The sequence below is a fragment of the Cetorhinus maximus genome, chromosome 22 (genome assembly GCF_964194155.1).
Source record: "Cetorhinus maximus chromosome 22, sCetMax3.hap1.1, whole genome shotgun sequence".
Taxonomy (NCBI): domain Eukaryota; kingdom Metazoa; phylum Chordata; class Chondrichthyes; order Lamniformes; family Cetorhinidae; genus Cetorhinus; species Cetorhinus maximus.
In genome coordinates, this window is record NC_135900.1 from 9028154 (window position 1) to 9055100 (window position 26947).

Below are 26947 nucleotides of genomic sequence, written 5' to 3' on the forward strand. Positions count from 1 at the left end.
GAACTCAATGGTATTTATATAAAAACAAAAAACTGCGGATGCTGGAAATCCAAAACAAAAACAAAATTACCTGGAAAAATTCAGCAGGTCTGGCAACGTCGGCGGAGAACTCCTGATCGCCTGAACTCAATGGTATTTATGCTGTGTATTGCCTGAACTCGATCGCATTAGTGCTAGGTATCGCCTGAATTTGAAGACGCTGCCTAAGTAGCCTTGGTGATTTCCTGCAATACATCTTGTAGTTAGTACTCATTGATGCCACTGTGCGTCGGTGGTGGAGGGAGCGAATGTTTGTGGATGGGGTGCCAATCAAGCAGGCTGCTTTGTCCTGGATGGGTGTCGAGCTTCTTGAGTGTTGTGGGAGCTGCACTCATCCAGGCAAAGGGAGAGTATTCCATCCCATCCTGACTTGTGCCTTGTACATGGATGGACAGGCTTTGGGGAGTCAGGAGGTGAGTTACTTGTCGCAGCGTTCCCAGCCTCTGACCTGCTCCTGTAGCCACAGTATTTATATGGCTAGTCCAGTTCAGTTTCTGGTCAATGGTAACCCCCAGGATATTGATAACGGGGGATTCAGTGATGGTAATGCCGCTGAATATCAAGAAGTGATGGTTGGATCTCTCTTATTGGAGATGGTCATTGCCTGGCGCTTGTGTGGCACAAGCATTACTTGCCACTTGTCAGCCCAAGCCAGGTCTTGCTACATTTGGACATGGACCACTTAAGTATCTGAAGAGCTGCGAATCATGCTGAACATTGTGCATCATACTTCTGACTTATGTGGAAGGAAGGTCATTGATGAAGCAGCTGAAGATGGTTGGGCTGAGGACACTACCCTGAGGAACTCCTGCAGTGATGTCCTGGAGCTGAGATGATTGACGTCCAACAACCACAACCATCCTCCTTTGTGCTAGGTATGACTCCAGCCAAGCGCAGCAAGTTCTGGAGCACAAGTCTTCAGTACTATTGCTGAAATCTTGTCAGGGCCCATAGCCTTTATAGTATCCAGTGCCTTCAGCCATTTCTTGATATCAAATTGGCTGAAGACTGGCATCTGTGATTCTGGGGACCTCCAGAGAAGGCCGAGATGGATCATCCACTCAGCACTTCTGCCCTTGAACTGAGTGGCTTGCTAGTTCATTTAAGAGTCAACCACATTGCTGCGGGTCTGGAGTCACATGTAAGCCAGGCCAGGTAAGGATGGCAGATTTCCTTCCCTAAAGGGCATTAGACAACCGGATGGGCTTTTACGACAATCAGCAATGGTTTCATGGTCATCATTAGACTTTTAATTCCAGATTTTTATTGAATTCAAATTCCACCACCTGCCATGGTGGGATTTGAACCCAGCTTCCCCAGAACATTACCCTCGGCCTCTGGATTACCAGTCCACTGACACGACCACCTCTCCAATATATATTCCATATATCCTTGCCATCTGTAGCCTGCTTCCACCTGTGTAACACTGCCTGACACACCTTTATTGTACCCAGGCCTGACTATTCCAATGCACTCCTGTCAGCCTCCTATCTTTCATCCTCCATAAACTTGAGCTGATTCAATACTCTGCTTTTGTGTCTTAATTCGCACCAAGGCCCATTACTGTAACACCCTTGTGCTTGCTGACCGACAAGGCCTCAGATTGAAAATTCTCATCCTTGTTTTGAAGTTCCTCCATGGCCTCACCTTTGCCTATCTCTGTAACCTTCTCTAGCCCTTTAATCATCAAATTCTATGTTCCTTCAATTCTGGCCTCTTGTTCATGGTGTCATTGCTCTGTGTGGCACTCAATGCCTTACAAAAACAGCCTTAAGGAAGGCTCCAAAATTGTGGATGCAGGAAGGATGTTCCCGATGGTGGGGGAGTCCAGAACGTGGGGTCACAGCCTGAGGATACGGGGTAGACCATTTAGGACTGAGATGAGGAGAAATTTCTTCACCCAGAGAGTGGTGAGTCTGTGGAATTCATTACCACCGAAAGTAGTTGAGGTCAAAACATTTTATGTTTTCAAGAAGGAGTTAGATATAGCTCTTGGGGCGAAAGGGATCAAAGGATATGGGGAGAAATCGGGAGCAGGCTATTGAGTTGGATGATCAGCCATGATCATGATGAATGGTGGAGCAGGCTCGACGGGCCGAATGGCCTACTCCTGCTCCTAGTTTCTATGTTTCTACGTAAAAGGGAGTAGAGGTGATTTACCAGAACGGTATCGGGGATGAGAGTCTGGAGAAGCTGGGATTATTCTCCTTAGAGCAGAGAAGCTAAAGAAGGGTAAAAGCAAAATAAAAACACAAAATGCTGGAAAAACTCAGGTGTGGCAGCATCTGTGGCGAGAGGAGCAGAGTTGATGTTTCGAGTCCGTATGACTGCTTCAGAGCTGAGGTGAAGGGAGGATTTAACACAAGTGCTCACAATTATGAAAGGTTTTCATAGAGTTGGAAGAAACTGCCAGGAGGCTCAGTAACTAGAGGTGATTTAAGGTGATTGGCAAAAGGGGGGGAGATGAGGAGAATACTTTACACGCAGTGAGTTGCTGCGATCTGAAATGTGCTCTCTGAAAGGACGATGGAAGCAGATAGTAGCTCTCAAAAGCTAGAACTGAATAGATACTTGAAGAAGTAACAAATTGGAGGGTTATGGGGCACAAGCGAGGCGAGCGGAACTCATTTTTAGCTCTTTCAAAGGACCAGAACAGGCATGATGGGCTGAATGGCTTCCTTCTGCGCTGTAAGATTCTACAAGAACAAGAGAGGTGACGGTATTCCGAAGTAAGAGTGGAATGGAGAGAAAATAAGCTCAACCCTTTGGTAGCCATTTAAAGATTTGGTCTGGAATAGGGTCAGTCGTAGAAGATTGCCTGTTTAGGATTGTGATGTTGTGCTAATGTTACTGGGCTAGTAAGCTGGAGGCCTGGACTAATGGCCTGTAGACATGAGTTCAAATCCCACCACAGCAGCTGGAGAATTTTAGTTTAATTAACCTGGAATAGAAAGCTAGTGTCATTAATAATGGTCACTGGCAGAGTTTACCACTCCCCACCTGGCAGGTTTGCAGGCAAGGGACCGTAACATTCAGCCCATGATGGTTATTAAAATTCCCCAGATGCCGGCCTTCCCGCTGCCCTCCCACACACCCCCAACCTGCCCGCTGTTTTACGTGGGACAGGTAAGATCGGCGGATTGCCCCAGTTGAGGCCCTTAGGTGGCCAGTTATTTGGCTGCTCCCCGCCCAACCGCAGGGAGTTCAGGGGCAGGTGGGGGGGATCCCGGAAGGTCATGTTCGAGCTTCTGGTGGGAAGTTGCGGGGGGTTGCTGGTACACCTCCCTCAACAGCCTTCTTTCCACTGTGGGCCTCCACCCAAGGTCTGCCTGCTGCAGGTGCTCCTTCCCTCCGCCCCTGCTCCCCAACCCCCCCATCCGGCCCTTCCATCACCCCGGGTCCCACATAAGAACACACAAGGGTAAGAAATAGGAACAGAAGTAGACCATTCGGCCCATCAAGCCTGCTCCACCGTTCAATAAGATCATGGCCGATCTGCTTCTGTTTCGAATTCCACATTCCAATCGACCCCTGATAACCTTTGATTCCCTTGCCCAACAAGAATCTATCTACTTCTGCCTTATAAATATTCAATGACCCCGCCTCCACCACCTTCTGAGGCAGAGAGTTCCAAAGTCGCACAACCCTCTGAGAGAAAAAAATTCTCCTCATCTCTGTCCCAAAAGGGTGACCCCTAATTTTAAAACAGTGCCCCCTAGTTCTGGACTCACCCACAAGAGGAAACATCCTTTTGACGTCCACCTTGTCAAGGCCATTCAGGATCTTGTGCACTTCAATCAAATCACCCCTCACTCTTCTAAACCTCAGTGGAAACAAGCCCAGTCTGTCTAACCTTTCCTCATAAGACAACCCACTCATTCCAGGTATCAATCTAATAAACCTCCCCTGAACTGCCTCCAGTGCATTTACATCCTTCCTTAGATCAGGAGACCAAAACTGTACACAGTAATCGAGGTGTGGTCTCACCAATGCCCTGTATAACTGAAGCATAACATCCTTACTTTTGTGTTCAATTCCTCTCGTAATAAGGGATAGCATTCCATTAGCCTTCTTAATTACTTGCTGTATCTGCATACTAACTTTTTGTGACTCGTGGACTAGAACACCTGGATCCCTCTGCACCTCAGGATTATGCAGCTGTTCTCCATTTAAGTAACAGCCTGCTTTTTTGTTCTTCCTGGCAAAGTGAACAACTTCACATTTTTCCACATTAAGCTCCATTTGCCAGATCTTTACCCACTCACTCAACCTATCTATATCCATCTGCAACCTCCTCATGTCCTCTTCACAGCATGCTTTCCTGCCTATCTTTGTGTCACTGCAGTGAGACCCAAATTCTTGGGGACCGCTTGTAGTCCCAGTCCTGGCCACTGCTGTCGCTGGCTCTGCTGGGACTAGAGAGTTGCCGACCAGTCAGATTGGCCAGCAGCTCTCTGAGGTGGAACTTGCGCCCAAGTGATTGGGTGGGGGGGGGTGGGGGTGGAAGTCTCATTGCCAGCCAGTTAATGTTAAATAGCTGCAGGGTTGCTGTGAATGGTGGGGATCCGTTCCATGCTAACTCTTTGGGTGGCAGGGTGGGAAACCCTGCCATGTGAAAAATCCCGCCCAATGAAATGATTGGATTGTTGTAAAAAAAAAACCCATCTGGTTCACTAATGACCTTCAGTGAAGGAAATCTGCTGATCTTACCTGGTCTGGCCTACATGTGACTCCAGGCCCAGATCAATGTTGAGAACTCTGAAATGGCCTAGCAAGTGGCTCAGTTGTATGAAACCATTACAGAAACAAAGCACTGTAGCTGTACCTACCACATGGACCGCAATGGTTTACCATTACATTCTCAAGGGCAATGAATGCTGGCCTTGCCAACGATGCCCATGTTCCAAGAATGAATTTTTTTAAAAAAATCACGCAGTGAAAGCAGAAATGGGAAGCTTGCTTTGAAAAATGTTCCAACTGAACCCATCAGTAAGACCGTGTGAAGAGACCATTTTCTTTTTATTTTCTGTCAAAAACAGTAATAAATTATCTCTCCAACCAACCCACTTTCAAGTGTCGGGTGTGAAAATGTCAGAGAGGGATGGATGGTTCCTGTAAAGATTAACCATCTTTCAAACCACAGAGAAAAATATCACATGATACATACAGACATTGAAGACACTGATCGGAAAGTCAACCACACACTGTTTTGAACTATTTTAACATTTTGCCTCACACTTATATGTCTGTTAAAAGGCACAGTACATTCATTGTTTTGGTCTTTACAGCTCTTGTGAAGTTGATATATCTCCAAGAGCTTTATTACACAGGGAGAGTTTTTTTCTTTCAATGTGGGACCCGTGATTACAAGGGGCAAACATCAAAATGAATTTAAAAGCACCTGTCAAAGGACAATCAAGTGAAGTTGGGAGGGACTAATGTTCACGTGGCCCACACACGCCGATCTCTCACCGAGGGTCAGTTTAGTGGATCATCCCCTTCACAAACTCTTCAGCTGTAGCCAGCTGGCTGTCCCTGTCTGCCCCATCTTCCACTGCAAGTCTCCACATTCGTACCGTCCCCAGGACTGGGATCTACAGAGAAAGTGAGCCAGAACGAAAGTAAAAAAATGGAATGGACTAATTGGTGCTAACTGTGATTGGGAAGCAGGAGGCTTATGCATTCCAGAATCAGGCTATCTCCATTTTCATTTTGCCCAACTCGATGTATGCAGGATCATACAGCACTGAAGGACGCCATTTGGCCTATCGTACCTGCGCTGGCTCAGAGCTTTGCCCACAAATTTTTCCCTTTACAAGCGCACATCCAATTCCCTGTTGAAAGTTACTATTGAAGCGACTATCACCGCTCTCTCGGGCTGCGCATTCCAGATTGCAGCAGCTCGCTGTTTCAGAACAATAACGGTAAACTTTTTTATTGAGAGAGATCATGGTGTAAAATTCAGCTTCAGTGGGGATGGTGGTAATGTATTGGCCACCCATCAGTCGCCCCCTTCCCAATTGCCCTTTGTCCTTTTTTGTGATTTGGCATGGCCCAATTTTGTGTTCCCCACCATTTTAGCTCCATTTAATTTTTGGTTTTGGAGTTTGAGTGGTAAGGTCACATTTACTGCCCGTCCCTATCGGCAGGCAATTGTTCTCATGCTGGAGTCTTGGTAAAATTCATCAGTAGAACAGATCAGGTAGAGGTTAAAATGTTACGATGGAGTAGATGGAGAGAAACTCTTTCCTCTTGTGGGGGGATCAAGAACGAGAGGACAGTTTAGAGCTGGGCCATTTGGGAAGAAGGACATTTTCACACTAAAGCTAGTGGAAGCCTGGAAATTTTTCCCTCGAAATTCTGAATTTTGGGGGCCAATTGGATCTTTTGAACTGGAGATCGCTAGATTTCTGTTGAGTGAAGGCTTCAAGGGCTATGAGGCTACAGTGGCACATGGTGTTGAGTAGGATTGCCAATTGTGATTAAATGTCTTCTTGGAGGTTTCATCACATGACTTGTCCCGACACTCTAGCCATTAGCCGGCCAACACATCCGTCATTGTGACGTACTGCCTTCCTACACCAATTGGAAAGCAAAAAGGCTCATTTCCCAATTGGATAATGCTTGACTCTCAGACAAGCAGCCTTTTCCCCATTTTCAATGTTTTTTATATCTGGTAAAGAGAAACGTTCAAAGAAAATGACAAAAAGAAACTTCTTTAATGTCGCGATGATTTTTCCCCAGGGTTGCACACAGCAGTGTCCTGGAGATTGATCTCCAATTCCTGGAGACTCCAGGCCAGTCCTGGAGGGTTGGCAACCCGAGACTCTTGAGATCTTGCAGATCAGCCATGACCTCACTGACTAGCCATGCAGCCAGGAGGGGGCTCAATGGCCGAGAACTGTTCCTAGGACAGAGGGGGAAGCTCTACAAAAACCTGAAATTGTAACCAAAGAATTTGCAGTTGGAATTTATTTACTGGAGTTAGCTTTATTGCTTAGGTTCTGGTCTCAGTATGAGGTACATTAATGTTCGCTCAGAAAGATCTGATCTGAATGAAACAGTGTTTCCATTAAATTCTGCTCTAATTTAGTTTGCTCACTGAGGAATAATAAATTACTAAGACGTGGGCACAATATATTCTTCTTTGCTGCAAAGGCACCATTTGCATCAGTTAATTCACACCAGCCTGTTACAAATCCCTACTGAGAGGAACATAACAGGTAGTTTGCTCATTTAAAGCGCATCCATCTCTAATTGTGAACACCAAAATAAAAGCGTACATCAGTGTAATTGCTTTAGTCTTCAGTTGACTGCTCTCTGACCTATATCCCTAGAGCTGCATGCAACACCTCGCCCTCCACGCACCCCCTCCCACCCCTGTGTCCTACCACTGTGTCCCTCAGAAGCCCAGCCCCAGCTGCCCTCACATTTCTTCATTTGCAGCTTTGTGCTGTTTGAACATTTTGGGCCTGGAGGTTTGGAATCGGGCCATGTTTAACATGCTTGGGAAGGTGGCGGTATAGCGGAATTGTCACTGGACTAGTATTGCAGAGACCCAGGGTAATGCTGTGGGGACCTGGGTTCAAATCCCACCACGGCAGATGGTGAAATTTGAATTCAATAAAAACCTGGAATTAAAAGTCTGATGATAACCACAAAGTAGTTGTTGTAAAAACCCGTTTAGTTCACTAATGTCCTTTAGGGAAGGGAACCTGGTCTGACCTCCATGTGACTCCAGAGCCACAGAAATGTGATTGACTCTTAAATGCCTCTGAACAAGGGCAATTAGGGATGGGCAATAAATACTGGCCTAGCCAGTGATGATGCCCACATCCCATGAGCAAGTTTAAAAAAAAAATCAGCAGCAAGGAAAGAACTTGCATTCATATAGCATCTTTCACACCCTTGGGACATGCCCAGGCACCTTTACAGCCAATTGATTGCATTTTGAAGTGTAGCCACCGTTGGAAAGGCAGGAAATGGGACAGCCAGTTTGCACACAGGAGGATCACGTAAACAGCAATGTGATAATGACCAGAAATTCTGTTTCAGTGATGTTGGCTGAAGGATAAGTATTGGGCAGGACACCAATCGAAGGTGCCAAGCATCCCATGATTTGATTGGATAGTTGAATGGAGGAAGAGGGGTCGGAAGGATAGAGGTGGAGCGGGTGGTGGGCCGCATGGAATTTGGGATGATTTGCTGGCATGGAGGGCAGACACCAACAAAGACTGGGATTTATCTTTTATCTTTTATCTGTGTCACAGTTTCCATGCACTTCTATATAAGTATCTGATCTCATTCATAACTCATAAATTCAATAACCTAACCAGGTGGAAGACAGCCAAGCAGGATGCACCTGCGCTCTCAGCCATTTTTACACTTCTCTAATGGCTAGCATGTGATTTAAAAATACCTCGGCCTTGACCTTTCTAAGGAGCTGGTGTAACTCGAGCAGAACGCAGCAGTCTGTGTTTCATTTTAGTTCATTCACAGGATTAGAGCATTTCTGGCTAGGGTTGCTAACTGCGATTGAATGTATTCCTGGAGGTTTCATCACATGACTTGCCCCCACGCCCCAGCCATTAGTTGGCCAACACACTCATCCTTGTGACGCACTACCTTCCTACGCTGATTGGAAAGCAAAAAGATACATTCCCCAATTGGATGATGCTTGACTGTCAGCCAAACAGCCTTTTAAACATAAGACAACCCACTCATTCCAATTATCAATCTAGTAAACCTCCTCCAAACTGCCTCCAATGCATTTACATCCTTCCTTAAATAAGGAGACCAAAACTGCACACAGTATTCGAGATGTGGTCTCACCAATGCCCTGTATAACTGAAGTCTCATGGCATCAGGTCAAACATGTGCAAAGAAACCATCTGCTGATTACCACGTACCGCACTCCCTCAATCAGTGCTCCTCCATGTTGCGCACCACTTGGAGGAAGCACTGAGGGTGGCAAGGGCACAGAATGTACTCTGGGTGGGGGACTTCAATGTCCATCACCAAGAGTGGCTCGGTAGTACCATGACTGACCAAGCTGGCCGAGTCCTAAAGGACATAACTGCTAGACTGGTTCTGCGGCAGGTGGTGAGGGAACCAACAAGAGGGGAATACATACTTGACCTCATCCTCATCAACCTGCTTGCCGCAGATGTATCTGTCCATGACAGTATCGGTAGGAGTGACCACCGCACAGTCGTTGTGGAGACAAAGTCCCGCCTTCACATTGAGGATACCCTGTGCTGAATGGGATAGATTTTGAACAGATCTACCAACTCAAGACTGGGTATCCATGAGGTGCTGTGGGCCATCATCAGGAGCAGATTTGTACTCAAACACAATCTGTAACTTCATGGCCCAGCATATCCCCCACTCTACCATTACCATCGAGCCGGGAGATCAACCCTTGTTCAATGAAGAGTGCAGAAAGGCATGCCAGAAGCAGCACCAGGTATACCTAAAAATGAGGTGTCAACCTAGTGAAGCTATAACACAGGACTACTTGCGTGCCAAACAGCATAAGCAGCAAGTGATAGACAGAGCTAAGCGATCCCACAACCAATGGATCAGATCTAAACTCTGCAGTCCTGCCACATCCAGTTCAGAATGGTGGTGGACAATTGAGGAAGCTCCACAAATATCCCCATCTTCAATGATGGGGGAGTCCAGCACATCAGTGCAAAAGATAAGGCTGAAGCGTTTGCTGCAATCCTCAGCCAGAAGTGTCGAGTGGTTGATCCATTTCGGCCTCCTCTGGAAGTCCCCAGCATCACAGATGCCAGTTTTCAGCCAATTCGATTCACTCCACGTGAAATCCAGAAATGGCTGGAGACACTGGATACTGCAAAAGCTATGGGCCCTGACAATATTCCAGTAATAGCACTGAAGACTGTTGCTCCAGAACTTGCCGTGCTCCTAGCCAAGCTGCTCCAGTACAGCTACAAAACTGGAATCTGCTGGGCAATGTGGAAAATTGCTCAGGTATGTCCTGTACACAAAAAGCAAGACAAATCTGGCCTGGCCAATTGTCTCCCCATCAGCCTACTCTCAATCACCAGTAAAGTGATGGAAGGGGTCATCAACAGTGCTATCAAGCAGCACTTGCTTGGCAATAACCTGCTCACTGATGCCCAGTTTGGGTTCCGCCAGGGCCACTCAGCTCCTGACCTCATTACAGCCTTGGTTCAAAATTGAACTCCCGAAGTGAGGTGAGAGTGACTGCCCTTGACATCAAGGTTGCATTTGACCATGTGTGTCATCAACGAGCCCTAGTAAAACCGGAGTCAATGGGAATCAGCGGGAAAACTCTCCACTGGTTGAAGCCATACAGAGGAAGATGGTTGTGTTTGTTGGAGGTCAGTCATCTCAGCTCCAGGACATCATTGCAGGAGTTGCTCAGGATACTGTCCTAGACCCAAGCATCTTCATTGCTTCATCAATGACCTTCCTTCCATCATAAGGTCAGAAGTGGGGATGTTCGCTGATGATTGCACAATGTTCAGCACCATTCACAACTCCTCAGATACTGAAGCAGTCCATGTCGAAGTGCAGCAAGACCTGGACAATATCCAGGCTTGGGCTGACAAGTGGCAAATAACATTTGTGCCACACATGTACCAGGCAATGAACATCTCCAACAAGAGAGAATCTAACCACCATCCCTTGACATTCAATGGCATTACCATCACTGAATCCCCCACTATCAACATCCTGGAGGTTACCATTGATCAGAAACTGAACTGGACTAGCCATATAAATACTGTAGCTTCAAGCGCAGGCAGAGGCCAGGAATTCTGTGACAAGTAACTCCTGACTGCCCAAAGCCTGTCCACCATCTACAAGGCACAAGTCAGGAGTATGATGGAATACTCTCCACTTGCCTGGATGAGGGCAGCTCCCACAACACTCAAGAAGCTTGACACCATCCAGGACAAAGCAGCCCACTTGATTAGCACCACATCCACAAACATTCACTCCCTCCACCACTGACGCACAGTAGTATCAGTGTGTACCATTTACAAGATGCACTGCGGGAACTCACCTAGCCTCCTTAGGCAGCACCTTCCAAACCCGCTTTCACCTGGAAGGATGAGGGCAGCAGATCAATGGGAACACCACCACCTGGAAGTTCCCCTCCAAGTCATTCACCATCCTGACTTGAGAATATATCGCCTTTCCTCCACTGTCACTGGGTCAAATAGTCACAGAGGCATAGAGTTATACAGCAAAGAAACAGGTCCTTTGGCCCATCGTGTCTGTGCTGACCATCAAGCACCTATCTATTCTAATCCCTTTTTCCAGCACTTGGCCCATAGCCCTGTATGCTATGGCATTTCAAATGCTCATCTAAATACTTCTTTTATACTTCCTGGAACTCCATCCTAACAGCACTGTGGGTGTACCTACACCACATGGACTGCAGCAGTTCAAGAAGGCAGTTCACCACCACCTCTTTCAGGGAAACTAGGAATGGGTAATAAATGCTGGCCCAGCCAGCAAAGTCCACATCCCATGAATGAACGATATAAAAAAAACCAAACTTCTTTGTAGTCATTTGGTAGTATAGAGCTTTGAGTATTGCTGAAATTTTTTTTGTCGAAGATTTTCGTCTTGCACTCATCAGGACAATTCGCAAGAACACCAAATGTAAAGGGAACAACAATTTATACTGTATGAGAAGAGAGTGCTGATTGGTTGTCAAGTGGACTTTACCCAGAGAATGGTTAGAATGTAGAACTTGCAACCACAAGCATTCGTTGAGGTGAAGGTGTATTTGAGAGGAAGCTAGAAAAACACACAAGGGAGAAAGGAATAGAAAGTTCTGCTGATCAGATGAAATGAAATAGGGGTTTGAGGAGGCTGATATGGAGCATAAAGACCAGCAGAGATCAGTTGGGTTGGATGGCCTGTTTCTGTGCTGTAGGACCTGTGTAAATCAGCAAAAAGACAAGGCAGTCCAGTAAAGGCTCATTTGTCATGTAGGCTTGGGTGCTGCTTTGGAAAATTTTGATTTTTCTAAACATTTTTGACCAGAGCCAGGCTAATAAATGCCCATCCCTCATCCATTCCTCTCCCACATGCAGATCAGTCAGCGCGAAGCCGGGGGGCTCTGTAGAGCAGGTGTTATGACCCCAGCTGATGTTACTACTGGACAAGCTAGATCCCAGGGTGGAACGTGGCTTGATAGAACCTACTTTTTATTTTTTGTTTAGGAACGTGGAGGGCAACTACTGAACAGAGCCACAGGAACCAGCTGATGAACTTTTAACAAAGGAATAGCACAATTATTAAGCAATAAAAAATGAACTATTTTATAATACTCCTTCACCCACAGTTATACCTTTACAGATATATACAGATTCATGAGGATTACACAAGTTACAACTTCTATCTTAAGCTCCCAATAAGTATAGAGTCCATGTAAACCAATGGGCGACCTGTGATCAGACACACCATATCCGAAACCAAGTGACAGATACCACTCCAAACAGATGCTATAGATCTCTCATCAACTCTCCCCAGGCGCTTGTCACACCATGAGCCAACCGGTCTCACTGAATTCCGTCTTTCACACGAGGGTGTCCAATCGCCATTCTTGAAGAGCCCACTTTGGAATCTTCTCCCAAACGACGCTATCTCTTAGATGCATTCCACAAGTCTCCACCTCCAGGGTTTCAAACTCTCCTTCCAATGTTCCTCTCCCCTGGACCGTCACGTGCACTCATGCTTCCTTCTACGCGCTCTCTCTCGGACTCAGCTATGCCAATAGAACACTGCAGCATCACAAGCCCTTAATAAAGAGTTACAGGCCTTTGGCTGTCTCCTTGGATCTCCTGGCTACTCGCAAGCCTATTTTGCTTTAAGTCCGTGACCTGCAGTTTTCCCCCTTTAAGTTTGGAGTCTTTCTCTGCTCCTCACTCTTAACTTCACTTAAGACGACCTTTTCCAGATTCCTGTCCTTGTCCTTTGACTTATCTGTTCTCTTGGGGCCTTTCTTGTTCCACTCCCCTGGATTTGGGGACTTTCTTCTTTAGTTTTTTGGAACCTGCTTCCTGCAGTTCCCTCTCCTGTATCCAGCTTCTCCTGGCAGCGGCTTCCAACTTTACTTGGGACTTGCTATCTGACACTTTCCTATGCTGCTTCTGCTGGCAGCTGCTTTCAACCTTAGCACACACTGACCAACAACTCAAACTGCTTTCGTTTTCTCTGTGTGTGTGTGTGTGTGTGTGTATGGGGGCTGTTTCTCTGGACCCTTGTTGCTGGGCAACAGCACAGTTTTTTCTACCTGGTTTGTTTTAACTCCCCTTCAAGAGTCATAAAATCTCATTAAAATGCAGGCATCTTTTAAAGTGAAACTAAATCTCAGGATTCATCCTTTTAACTCTAAAATACAGAAATACAAATTAAACTTAAAGATATACCTTATTCATAACACCTCCAAATACACATGCAACTTACTTAAAACGATCTCTATTTTCTAACACAGGAAACTGCTAATCACCAAGAGGTCAGAAACTATAAGGGACGCATCCTGATGGCAGCTGTGAGTCCAGTCACACAGCATTTCTTTTTATTAGTTCACAGGATGTGGGCTTCGCTGGCTGGGCCAGCATTTATTGCCCTTCCCTAGTTGCCCTTCTGCTGTCATTACAGGTCAATGAAAGCAGAACCCTGGACTTTCCGAGTGGGATATATGTTCTGGAGATCTCCTGCCGTAACTATGGCATTCACCAATGGAAACCCAGAGAAATGACATAAATTGCTGTTTATTTGATGTCAATGGTGTAAATTGCTCTGCAACATTGCTCGACGTTGCCCTGTCTTAGATCATCTGTTGTTGAAACCCTCATGCATGCCTTTGTTACCTCTGGGCTTGACTGTTCGAACACACTCCTGGCTGGTCTCCCACATTCTACCCTCTGTAAATTTCAGGTCATCCAAAAATCTGCTGCTGTTGTCTTAACTCGCACCAAGTCCCATTTGCTATCACCCCTGTGCTCATTGTTGGCTCTCGGTCAAGCAACATCTTGATTTTAAAATTATCATCCTTGCTTCAAGTCCCTCCATGGCCTTGCCTCCTCCTATCTCTGTAATCTCCTCCAGGCCCACAACCCTCTGAGACATCTGTGCTCCTCTAATTCTGGCCTCTTGCGCATTCCCAATCATGATTGCTCCACCGTTGGTGGCCGTGCCTTCAGTTGCCTAGGCTACAAGCTTTCGAATTCCCTCTCTACACTTCTCTGCTTCCCTACCTCATTTGCCCCCTTTAAGAAACTTCATAAAGCCTACCTCTTTGACCAAGCTTTTGGTCATTCTTTTATATATACTTCCAGAGGATGTGGGCGTCACTGGCTGGGCCAGCATTTATTGCCAATCCCTAATTGCTCTTGAGAAGGTGGTGGTGAGCTGTCTTCTTGAACCACTGCAGTCCATGTGGTGTAGGTTGTCATGACAGCAGACTATAGCCTGAGCGACTTATGGACATATTGAACTTTTAAGCAAGATGTGTTTTTTTTTAGAAAGGACTTACAAGCAAAAGCTGGCTGGGACTGTAAAGTAACCACTTGCTGGAAAATTTCCATGTAGATTACACTTGACCAACTAGTCCAGAGAGAACGGAATGTCACACCTAAAAAGGTGTTAAGGTTTACCTCAGACCGAGCAACTTCAACGGAAAACATGTAATGCAAAAACTGAACTGTAACCTCCTGTGGTTTCAGAGATAATGATGGCTGATTATCATTTTAGCAGAAACCATCTCCTGTGAGTTATATCCCAGACTGTGGACATGAAGTGAGTTGAAAAGAAAGCAGATCTGGGCAAAAGACTTGTTTTTTTTTTCCCTTCCAGGAATACAGAGGGAAAGGGATTAAAAGCTTAAGGGATCAAGAACCTTAGCCACGGTGTGCTAGTTTTGGTGTTCCAGACCCGGTGTGTGAGCGTGTGCTGTGGAGGTCACAGCTGAGGAATATGAACTAGGCATCCCTGGACTTGGAGGTAAAAGAGTCCTCTCTGCCTGATTGCTGGAAGCAAGATACAAGTCAGCAAAATTTACACAGTCGAAGAGGAAACAGGACAACTCCTTTCAGCTAACCCGCAGGACCAAGAATCTCCAAGCCAATTGCTCCACTGCCCAAAGTCAGCTCTACCAGAATCATCCAACATAATGGCTGCAATGTTTCATCATCTACTCCTCACGGACCAGCCAAAGACTGATTTGTATATCTTTTCAACTTTTATTCCTGGACCCACTTCTCATTTCTAATCTGTGTTGTGTTTTTATTTGTATTTTTCTCTCATTTTAGTCACTAATAAACTCAGTCTTTCTTTAACTCAAGAAAGCCTGGTTAAATTGGCTCCTTTTAAAACGTAAACACATTCGGACTGGGAAAAGGTATCCCACGAGGGAAGGGATCCTTTTTAAATTAACCTTGCTGTAACCAACCGAGGGGGGTTGAATAAAGGGGAGATAGTTCATGTCTCCTCACCCGAGAGCATAACAATTTGTGGTACCTCGCCTGGGGACCGTTCATAGCAAGATATTGCAGCGGTTCAAGAACTCAACACGTGGTCTCATGTAGCAGTTCAAGAAAGCAGCTTGCCACCACCTCAAGGGAATTAGGAATGGGCAATAAATGTTGGCCTAGCCAGTGACGCCCACCTCCCATGAACGAATGAAAAAAACACGCACAGTGCTGGGAGTTCCAGGAGTTTTGACCCAGCGATGTGAAGATACGGTGATATAGTTCCAAGCCCACCTGACCTAGTATCTCTTTGTGTGGTCCAGTGTCATAGTTTGTTTTATAATGCTCCTATGAAGTGCCTTGAGACGTTTCATTAAGTTAAAGGTGCTATATAAATATAAGTTGTTGCTGTTTGCGAATTTGATCGTGGTTTACACGATGAATATATTGTGTTTGAGCTGACAGCTTGTTCCAATTAAGTTAGGGAGGATCAGGGGTTACAGATTTAAGTTGCGCAAAGTCAGATCTCAGTTAAATATTGGGAGGTATGTATTTTCCCAGAGAATAGCGAATGCTGTCAGCTCGTACAAATAGGCTGTTTTCCTGAATCCCTTCAACCGAGAGCTGGATCTGTTTCTGAACACACACGTTTGTGTTAACGAGCCCTTTCGAGGCTCAGTTGGTTGCCTTCTCACCTCTGAGGCAGAAGGTTGTGAATTCAAGTCCCACTCCTGAGATTTGAACTTAAAATCCAGGCTGACTCTCCCTGTGTGGCTGACCCTACCTCTGAAGAAGAGTCATACGGACTCGAAACATTAACTCTGTCTTTCTCTCCACAGATGCTGTCAGACCTGCTGAGTTTTTCCAGCATTTTTTGTTTTTGTCTCCCTGTGTGGCGCTGAGGGAGTGCTGCACTGTCAGAGGGCTGAGGGAATGCTGCATAGTCAGAAGTGCTGAGGGAATGCTGCACAGTCAGAGGTGCTGAGGGATTGCTGCACTGTCAGAGTTGCTGAGGGAATGTTGCACTGTCATAGGTGCTGAGGGAAGGCTGCACTGTCAGAGGTGCTGAGCGAAGGCTGCACTGTCAGAGGTGCTGAGGGAATGCTGCACTGTTAGAGGTGCTGAGGGAATGCTGCACTGTTAGAGGTGCTGAGGGAATGCTGCACTGTCAGAGGTGCTGAGGGAAGGCTGCATTGTCAGAGGTGCTGAGGGAATGCTGCACTGTTAGAGGTGCTGAGGGAATGCTGCACTGTCAGAGGTGCTGAGGGAAGGCTGCATTGTCAGAGGTGCTGAGGGAATGCTGCACTGTTAGAGGCACTGAGGGAATGCTGCACTGTCAGAGGTGCTGAGGGAAGGCTGCATTGTCAGAGGTGCTGAGGGAATGCTGCACTGTCAGAGGTGCTGAGGGAAGGCTGCATTGTCAGAGGTGCTGAGGGAAGGCTGCATTGTCAGAGGTGCTGAGGGAATGCTGCACTGTTAGAGGCGCTGAGGGAATGCTGCACTGTCAGAGGTGCTGAGGGAAGGCTGCATTGTCAGAGGGGCTGAGGGAATGCTGCACTGTCAGAGGTGCTGAGGGAATGCTGCACTGTTAGAGGTGCTGAGGGAATGCTGCACTGTCAGAGTTGCTGAGGGAATGCTGCACAGTCAAAGGTGTTGAGGGAATGCTGCAATGTCAGAGGTGCTGAGGGAATGCTGCACTGTTGCACAGTCAGAGGCGCTGAGGGAATGCTGCACTGTCAGAGGTGCTGAGGGAATGCTGCATTGCCAGAGGTGCTGAGGGAAGGCTGCACTGTCAGAGGCACTGAGGGAATGCTGCACTGTCAGAGGCACTGAGGGAATGCTGCACTGTCAGAGGTGCTGAGGGAATGCTGCATTGCCAGAGGTGCTGAGGGAAGGCTGTATTGCCAGAGGTGCTGAGGGAATGCTGCACTGTCAGAGGCACTGAGGGAATGCTGCACTGTCAGAGGCGCTGAGGGAATGCTGCACTGTCAGAGGTGCTGAGGGAATGCTGCACTGTCAGAGGTGCTGAGGGAATGTTGCACTGTCAGAGGGGCTGAGGGAATGCTGCACTGTCAGAGGTGCTGAGGGAATGCTGCACTGTCAGAGGCACTGAGGGAATGCTGCACTGTCAGAGGCACTGAGGGAATGCTGCACTGTCAGAGGTGCTGAGGGAATGCTGCATTGCCAGAGGTGCTGAGGGAAGGCTGCATTGCCAGAGGTGCTGAGGGAATGCTGCACTGTCAGAGGCACTGAGGGAATGCTGCACTGTCAGAGGCACTGAGGGAATGCTGCACTGTCAGAGGGGCTGAGGGAATGCTGCACTGTCAGAGGCACTGAGGGAATGCTGCACTGTCAGAGGGGCTGAGGGAATGCTGCACTGTCAGAGGGGCTGAGGGAATGTTGCACTGTCAGAGGCGCTGAGGGAATGCTGCACTGTCAGAGGGGCTGAGGGAATGTTGCACTGTCAGATGGGCTGAGGGAATGCTGCACTGTCAGAGGTGCTGAGGGAATGTTGCACTGTCAGAGGGGCTGAGGGAATGCTGCACTGTCAGAGGGGCTGAGGGAATGTTGCACTGTCAGAGGGGCTGAGGGAATGCTGCACTGTCAGAGGTGCTGAGGGAATGTTGCACTGTCAGAGGGGCTGAGGGAATGCTGCACTGTCAGAGGGGCTGAGGGAATGCTGCTCTGTCAGAGGTGCTGAGGGAATGTTGCACTGTCAGAGGGGCTGAGGGAATGCTGCACTGTCAGAGGCACTGAGGGAATGCTGCACTGTCAGAGGCACTGAGGGAATGCTGCACTGTCAGAGGTGCTGAGGGAATGCTGCACTGTCAGAGGTGCCATCTTTCAGATGAGACTTAAGCCCCTATAGGCCCTCTGAGGTGAATGTAAGATATCTCAGGGCACTATTCAAAGAAGATAAGGGAGTTCTCAGCAGTGACCTGGGGCCAATGTTCATCCCTTAACAATATCACTAAAAAAGACAGATTATATGGTCATTCTCATATTGCTGCTTGTGGGAACTTGCTGGAAGTTTACTGTATACAAATGGACTGTTGCATTTCCTATATTACAGCAGTGACTACACTTTAAAAGTACTTTGTTTTTATCCATTCATGGGATGTGGACTTCGTTGGCTGGACCGCATTTATTGCCCATCCCCAATTGCCTTTGAGAAGGTGGTGGTTAGCTGTCTTCTTGAACCACTGCAGTCTATGTGCTGTCAGGGAGGGAGTTCCACGAATTTGACCCAGTGACAGTGAAGGAACAGCTTCAACCTAATTGGCTGTAAAGCATTTTGGAATGTGAAAGGCGCTATAAAAATGCAAGTCTTTTTCCTTTCTGTCACTGATATCATAACTTAGCAGTACCATTACAGGTTTCATTTTTTAATATAACACATTATAGACTTTCCTCGTCAGGCTGTAGCGGAAATGAGGCGATATTTTATGAATGACGCTATCTAATCTAATTTCTGAAATTTTCTCGTTTTAGGACATGACCCTTCCCCCCACCCCCAGGCCCCCTGCACCCCCTCCAGCAATCCTGCTTCAAGTAAGAACCTGGATGAGTTTCCTCCTACACAAGTCTCCAGTGTGTCTTTACAAAGAGAATGATTTTAATATAATCAGACGGCAGCTATTTTAGAATGAATCACTGCAGCCGTCTCATTGGCTCTGGATGCCGCCTGCAGACAGTTGGCAGACAGCCAGTATCAGCCAGACCTCAGGCTGCTGTTGCCCCCTCTGCCAAAATATTGGCTCTTTTTATGCAAACAATGTAGACCAGCCAGTCACAGGCCTGACTTAATACCCACTAACTACTCTGACTTGGCCTAGTCAGCGCCATTGATGAAGTCCACTGCCAATCACAATGGCAGACGTTCTCCTAATGACAGATTCCATCACCATGGTGACACTTTGCAAGGATTGAGCACCAATCCTGCTTCTAATGAGACAGTTCGAATAGTTCCAAGTATAGGATGTATATTGTATTTTAGCGCAAGAGCTGCATACATTCTTAATTAGTTGCAAATGCTCACTGGTTTATACAACCATCGGGCGCTTACAGCTCAGAAGGAGGCCATTCAGCCCATTGTGTCCATGCTGGCTCTCTGCAGGAGCAACTCGGCTAGTTCCCACTTCCCCACTTTTTTTCCTGTAGCCCTGCAAAGGTTTTCTCCTCAGGCGCTTATCCAATTGCCTTTTGAAAGCCATGATTGAACCTGCCTCCACCACACTCTCAGGCAGCGCATTCCAGATGCGAACCACTTGCTGCGCGAAAACTGATTTTCCTCATGTTGAATTTTGGTTCAACTCAGTTTGCCAGTGTTGCAAGAGGGCAACTTGCATTTGGGCTTTGCAATCAAATTATTGGAACCTCCGCTTTCCTGATGAGCCCAATGCTGATGATGCATCTTGTGTGTGGTCCATTGGTGGCATGTCTGGCTTTTATGCCCATTGCCCACGAGATTCTGCATCGTTGGCACAGTCTCGCAAAGTCAACCCGGGTGCCGTGCAAGTGGCCCTGGGTTTTGTTCATGACGTAATTGTCATCGCCACGCTCCCCCAATGCAACTCCCCCTGTTTCATTGTATCCAGCACCCTCACAGTGAAGGCATCTTGTTGATGGTGAAGATCTCACTGGCCACTCCACGCCTGCCCCGCACCCCCCGCCCCAACCCGGCCACCTTTGCATTTAAGAGTAGCCAACCCAGGAAAACAGCAAGGTCACGGGGACAGGTGGAGTCTTTCCTGGAGGGAAATCCAGATCTTTGAGTTTTTCTGATTCTATCTCGTTTCCACCAGGCAGAAACAGGTGGAATCTACATAGGATTACATAGGATATATGGCCCATCCAGTCCATGCTGGTGTAGATACTCCACTTGGACCTCATCCTCCTGTCTATACCCATCAGGATCTACCATTGCAAACATCTATTCCCTTCTCCCTCATATATTTGTCCAGCTTCTCCTTAAACACATCTATGCTATTCACCTCAATCACTCCCTGTGTGATTGAGTTCCACATTCTCACTGCTCTTTGGGTAAAGAAGTTTCTTCTGAATTCCCTATTGGATTTCTTGGTGACTATCTTATATTGATGGCCTCTAGTTACACTGTTCCCCATAAGAGGAAACATTTTCTCTCTATCAAAATTTTAATCATTTTAAAGATCCCAATTAGCCTTTTGGTTTGGAGACAAAAGAACCCTGGCCTGTCGACCCTTTCCGAATAGGTATTACTGTCACAAAAACGTCCTTTATGTCAAATGATGATTTTTAATCCACCAGCTGGAAACTCGAATTGAACTTTTTGAAAACAGAGACTGAGGCCAGGATTTTATGGCCCCTCTACCCTGCCTGGTAGGATATTACAGGCCCGCCGGACTGAATGGAGATTTAAATGGTTCGCCGCATCTGCCGGGTGGAGACGCACCGCGGCAGGGCTGTAAAATCCTGGCCTAAAGGTGATTTGAGCCTGCAGCAAAAGATGGCTACCCAATTTGCATCATTGTACTTTCCACATTCCAATCCATTGAGATAGAGACGCCATCATGTTGGCAAAGACACATCAAGGACAAAAGCAGGAATACGAGTAAACCGCAGGTTGTGTCCCCATTAGGAAAGCGTTAAAGCAATCGCCAGAGGTATTCAACGGGTGAAGATTGAACCTAATCACTTGGGCAATGGGACCCTAACTGAGAGGGTCCTCAGCCATGAACTCATCAAGCTACAATGGGAGTGCCTTAAACCCAATCACTTGAACATGGTACCCTGTCTGAGAGGGGGATTTTCAGACATGAACTGATTAAGTTACAAGTGGAATACATTAGTAATGACTATGTTTGAATAACTGGGTGACGGTCATGTGACAGGCCCATCCTTTATGTGCTTATGTTTCTGATTTCTCTGAAGGAACAGGACAAGCAGATGAGACGCTGGTGAGAGAATGGGGTCCCTCCTTCCTCCCTCTCTCTTCAACCTACCTTGCCAGCTTTTGAACCCTGTTTGCTGACTGTCACCAACCAGGGGCACCCCTGCTAAAGACAGAGACTTCCTGAAGGAAATCAACTCCACAGTACTATCTCTGGGGGAACAGCCAAATCAACTGGCTTCATCTTTAAATCACACCCACGAGAGAACCAGCAGGGGCACCAAAATCATTCTGAAGTCAGCCAAGTCACCAAACTACAGACTGTAAACTCTTTCTATTTTATCGCCATTCCTAATTGCCCTTGAGAAGGTGGTGGTGAGCTGCCTTCTTGAACTGCTACAGTCCATGTGGTGTAGGTACACCCACACAGTGCTGTTAGGAGTGGAGTTCCAGGATTTTGACCCCGACACAGTGAAAGGACGGCGATATATTTCCAAGTCAGGATGGTGAGTGGCTTGGAGGGGAACTTCCAGGTGGTGGTGTTCACATCTGCTGCCCTTGTCCTTCTAGATGGTAGTGGTCATGGGTTTGGAAGGTGCTGCCTAAGGAGCCTTGGTGAGCTCCTGCAGTGCATCTTGTGGATGGTACACACTGCTGCTACTGTGCGTCGGTGGTAGAGGGAGTGAATGTTTGTAGATGTGGTGCCAATCAAGTGGGCTGCTTTGTCCTGGATGTTGTCAAGCTTCTTTAGTATTGTTAGAGCTGCACTCATCCAGGCAAGTGGAAGGTATTCCATCACACTCCTGACTTGTGCCTTGTGGATGGTGGACAGGCTTTGGGGAGTCAGGAGGTGAGTTACTCACTGCAGAATTCCTAGCCTCTGACATGCTCTAGTAATCCCAGTATTTATGTGGCTAGTCCAGTTCAGTTTCTCGTCAATGGTATTTTACTAAGACCAGGTTAAATACAATAAAGTTAACCTCTTTCTTTATTAAACTCAAGAAAACCTGTCTGATTTGTACTTTTATGACACTGGATTTTGAGCAGCTAAATACTTACTGAATTGGCAAGTATATCCTTTTCACAAAAACCCATTCCAGTCAAACGAGGAGAGGGAAAAGAGGGGAGACATTCAACCCTTCCTCACCTGACTGTAACAATACCTATGCATTTCTGGTATCATCCCCCTGTAAATCTTCCCTGCACCCTCTCCAGTGCCTCTATATCCTTTTTATAATATGCCGACCAGAACTACAGTACTCTAAGGTCCAGATTTTCGTCATGACAGAGAGTCTCCCTGTCGTGGTGAAAATCTGGGAAATAGCTGGAAAATCTAAGTCCCACCCCACCGAACATGGCATGTCCCATTTTCACGGGGGCGGGGCTTGGGGGGTCGGGCAGGGGTTCAAGCGTGTGTGATTCGCGGAGGCAGCTGACCATTTAAATCACCAGCTGCCTCCACTTCTGATTTTTGCACCCCAGTTGCACGGATCCTGAAGTACACTGAGCGGACCAGGTCAAGAGGAGGTCTGTTTTCTGCCCGTTTGCTTTGGATAGCCAGGGTACCCCCTTGGAGACGTGAGGTACCCCTGTAAATTTACATTCAGGTTTGTATTTAGTGGCCCAGAAGTGTCAGGAAGTTAACTCCCATTGTCTTCTCCTGACCCAAGGGAGTGGGAGAGTGGGGGCTTCTACCCTGTGGGGAGGGTCTACAAACGGAGGACATCAGACCTCAATATAATGGAAAATCAGTGTTGGAGCAGACTCAGGTTGAGCTGCGATGTTGTGACAGATATTTGTCACATGGTGCAGCAACAACAGGAGCCCCAATCCATCGACTCCAATGCCCTGCCAGAGGCTGTGGAGGTAACAGCCACACTGAGCCTCTGTGCCTGAGACTATATCCAGGGCTCAGCAGGTGGCCTGGCTGGTACATCCCCGTCAGCAGCACATGGATGCATTAACAAAGTGACTAATGCCCTGTTTGCTCATGTGGGGGTGGCGGTGGGGGTGTGGGGTACATTAGTTTCCCCGTGGGCCTTGAGTCTCAGACTCAGATAGCCACAGCCTTTGTCCAAATTTCAAGCTTCCCCGGGTGCAGGGCAGCATTGGCTGCACCTCATGTTGGAATAAAGGCTCCAACTCAGCATGCAGACACCTTCGTGAACCACAAGTCATTTCAATGCCCAGGTGGTTTGTGCCCACAATAAGGTGTTTCTTCAAGTGTGTGCAAGATTCCTGGGAGCTGCCACGACTCCTTCACACTTGGGAATTCACAACTCCCCAATCTATTTCATCTACCTATGCAGGTCTGGGGATGGCTCCCTGGGGACAAGATCTACACCCTAAGAACATGGCTAAGCCTCTACGAACCCACGATCCAAGGCAGAGCGAAACTACAATAGCAGCCATATCGTCACCAGGAGCACCATCGAGTAGGCCATTGGCATTTTAAAGATGAGATTCTGATGCCTCGGTTGCTCAGGTGGAGCTCTCCAATTTGCCCCAGCAAATGTTTTGAGATTAGTTATTGTTTGCTGCATGCTACACAACATCACACAGCGAAGGGGCCTCCAACATGATGATGATGAGGCCTTGGGCAGAGCTCCGACCTCTGAGGAGGAAGCAGATGAGGAGGAGGAGGAAGAAGCCCATGTACATTCAGGGCTTTCCAAAACAGATGAGGATGATGAGCCCCCCACTGGCAGAGCAGCAAGGAGGCATGGACATGCATCCAGGGCTGACTCTGTACAGGAGGGATTCCTTGCCAGACAGGTCCGGATGACCAAAATAACAGTTACCATCAGACATACCTCCACACAAATTTCCTTGTACCTTGACGACAGTCTCTCAAGGGATTGTCCGTCCCTCACAAGGGAGTGAAGCAACATCAATGGCTTTGATTCAGTCACTTTCAAACTGCAGCTACTCTCTCCATCATAAACATGGTTGTCAACATCTTTCAAACGCACCTGGTAATAATTCCCTTTCTATCCTGGTCCCCTCATGTGAATGCCATTGACCGTGAATGAGGCACACATGCTGCCAACTCGACCATCACCAAGGCACGCCCACAACCCAGATGATGACATGAATAAAGGTGTTAAACCCTGACATGAGTATATATTGCATCATTCATTGGCCCCTCCAAGCCATTCACCATCTTGACTTGGAAATATATCGCCGTTCCTTCACCATCGCTGGGTCAAAATCCTGGAACTCCCTCCCTGACAGCACTGTGGGTGTACCTACACCACAGGGACTGCAGCGGTTCAAGAAGGCAGCTCACCACCACCTTCTCAAGGGCAATTAGGGATGGGCAATAAATTCTGACCCAGCCAGCGATGCCCACATCCCATAAATGAATAAAAACAAAATCATGCAGCTCTGAAGAAGAATCATACGGACTCAAAACGTTAACTCTGTTTCTCTCTCCACAGATGCTGTCAGACCCTCTGAGTTTTTCCAGCATTTTCTGTTTTTATTTCATGCAGATATGGTATCTTGTACATGAAGATTAGAGAGCTGTGCAACGACAGACCATTTGAGATAACTTTTGCTATATTCATTCCAGCCAATGCTCAGGGTTAAGATGGGCACCACATACATCAGTCCTAATTTCTGCAAACCACAAAAACCACATCCTGTGACACCGGAAGTGACAATGCAGCCACTGCAGTGGCGATAGCAGATGACCTATACTGGACAATTTTGATCAGGAAGCAGCAATAACAATTCTGCCACAGGGAAGGCCCACAATGGGCCATCTGTTCTAGGGTAATCTAATAGTTGGACAATATTTACAGCTTTGACACTCAGCTGACCACTCAGTAATGTCTCCAACAAGGCTCTGGATGTGCTGCACTCACCAGGTGACACTCGGTCCCACAATTCTGAGGGGGTCTGGTTAGTTGCGCCCGAATCGCCTGACCTGCACCTGGCCCATATACCTGACTCCTCACCACTTCCGGGGCTGCCCGTCCGACCCTAGTTTCAGACCACCCCTCTCCCCGACTGAAAATCCAACCTGCAGGCAGACAGTCTTAAGGGTCAGGGTCACAAAGGCAGGAAATCTCCCCTCTTTGCACACCCAACTAGGGGGAAAAAATCTGCACCTAACTGCGGTTTAATTTAGGTTTAATACATGTTTAGCAGAACTTACTTTTCGATTCTGGCCCAGTAGAAATAAAACCTAGTGCTTGGTTAGCTTTCTTTATGGCCTTGCTAACCTATGGTGCAATGTTTAGTAGGAATATAAGAACATCGGAAATGGCAGGAGCAGGCCATTCGGCCCTCAAGCCTGCTTCGCCGTTCATCTAGATCAGGACTGATTGTCTACCTCAATGCCATTTTCCTGCACTATCCCCATGCCCTTGATGTTTTTAGAAATCTATCAATCTCTGTCTTGAATGTATTCAATGATTGAGCCTCCACAGCACTCTGGGGTAGAGAATTCCAAAGATTTAGCACCCTCTAAATGAAGAAATTCCTCCTCATCACGGTCCTAAATGGCCTACCCTTTATTCTGAGACCGTGTCCCCGGTTCTAGACCCTCCACCACCAACACCACCCGCCCACCTGCACCCCCCCCACCCCCACCACCACCATCACCACCTTCCTGGAAAGAAACATCCTTCCTGCATCTACTCTGTCAAACCCTGTAAGAACCTTGTACACTTCAATGAGACCACTTCTCATTCTTATAACCTCTAGAGAAATAGGCCCAGTCCTCCTCAATCTCTTCTCATAGGACAATCCTGCCAACCCAGGGGTCAGTCTGGTGAACCTTTGTTGCACTTCCCCTATGGCAAGTAAATCCTTCCTTAGGTAAGGAGACAAAAACTGTACACAATACTCCGGGTGCAGTCTCACCAAGATTCTATACAATTACAGCAAGACATCTTTACTCCTCTACTCGAATCTTCTCGCAATAAAGGCCAGCATACTGTAAGGAACATATCTTTTTATTTTCTGTTGGACTGTGGATTAAAATTACAATGGTAAGTTTGAAAGACATGTCCGCTGGAACAGTGTGAGGGATATATACAGTGTTGCTGTCCTGGGACAGAGTGCGCCATGAAAGACAGGATGGTGCTGAGGAAGAGTCTGGTCTAATGGCAAACTGCCTGGCAATGTTTTAATTGGCTACTGACCAGGTGACCAGGTTTTGTGTGAGAGCAGTGGAGCAGAATAGCTCTTACCCTGAAAGGGAAAAGACCTAAAACCTCTCTCTCCTGTGTGTGTAAGATTCCAATAATTCCACAATGGAATGGCTAGCTGGCCTTTTCTCCTCTTATTTCTATAACTTGCTCTCTCTCTGAAAAACATCCCGTAAAGAGGCAAAAGGGGAAATTGCTGTTAGAGACATTGAAAAGTAAGAGCTCAACCAGTGAAATAAATACCGAAAGTGCTCTCGTGTCATCAACAAGAACTGAAAGGAATTTGGAAGACATCGATCAAAATCAACCCATCGAATCCTGTACCCTGGGATTGGTGCTATTGAACTGTTTTATCCCACCCTTAAAATCCATGTTTTTGCGTGTCTTATGTGTCTTGT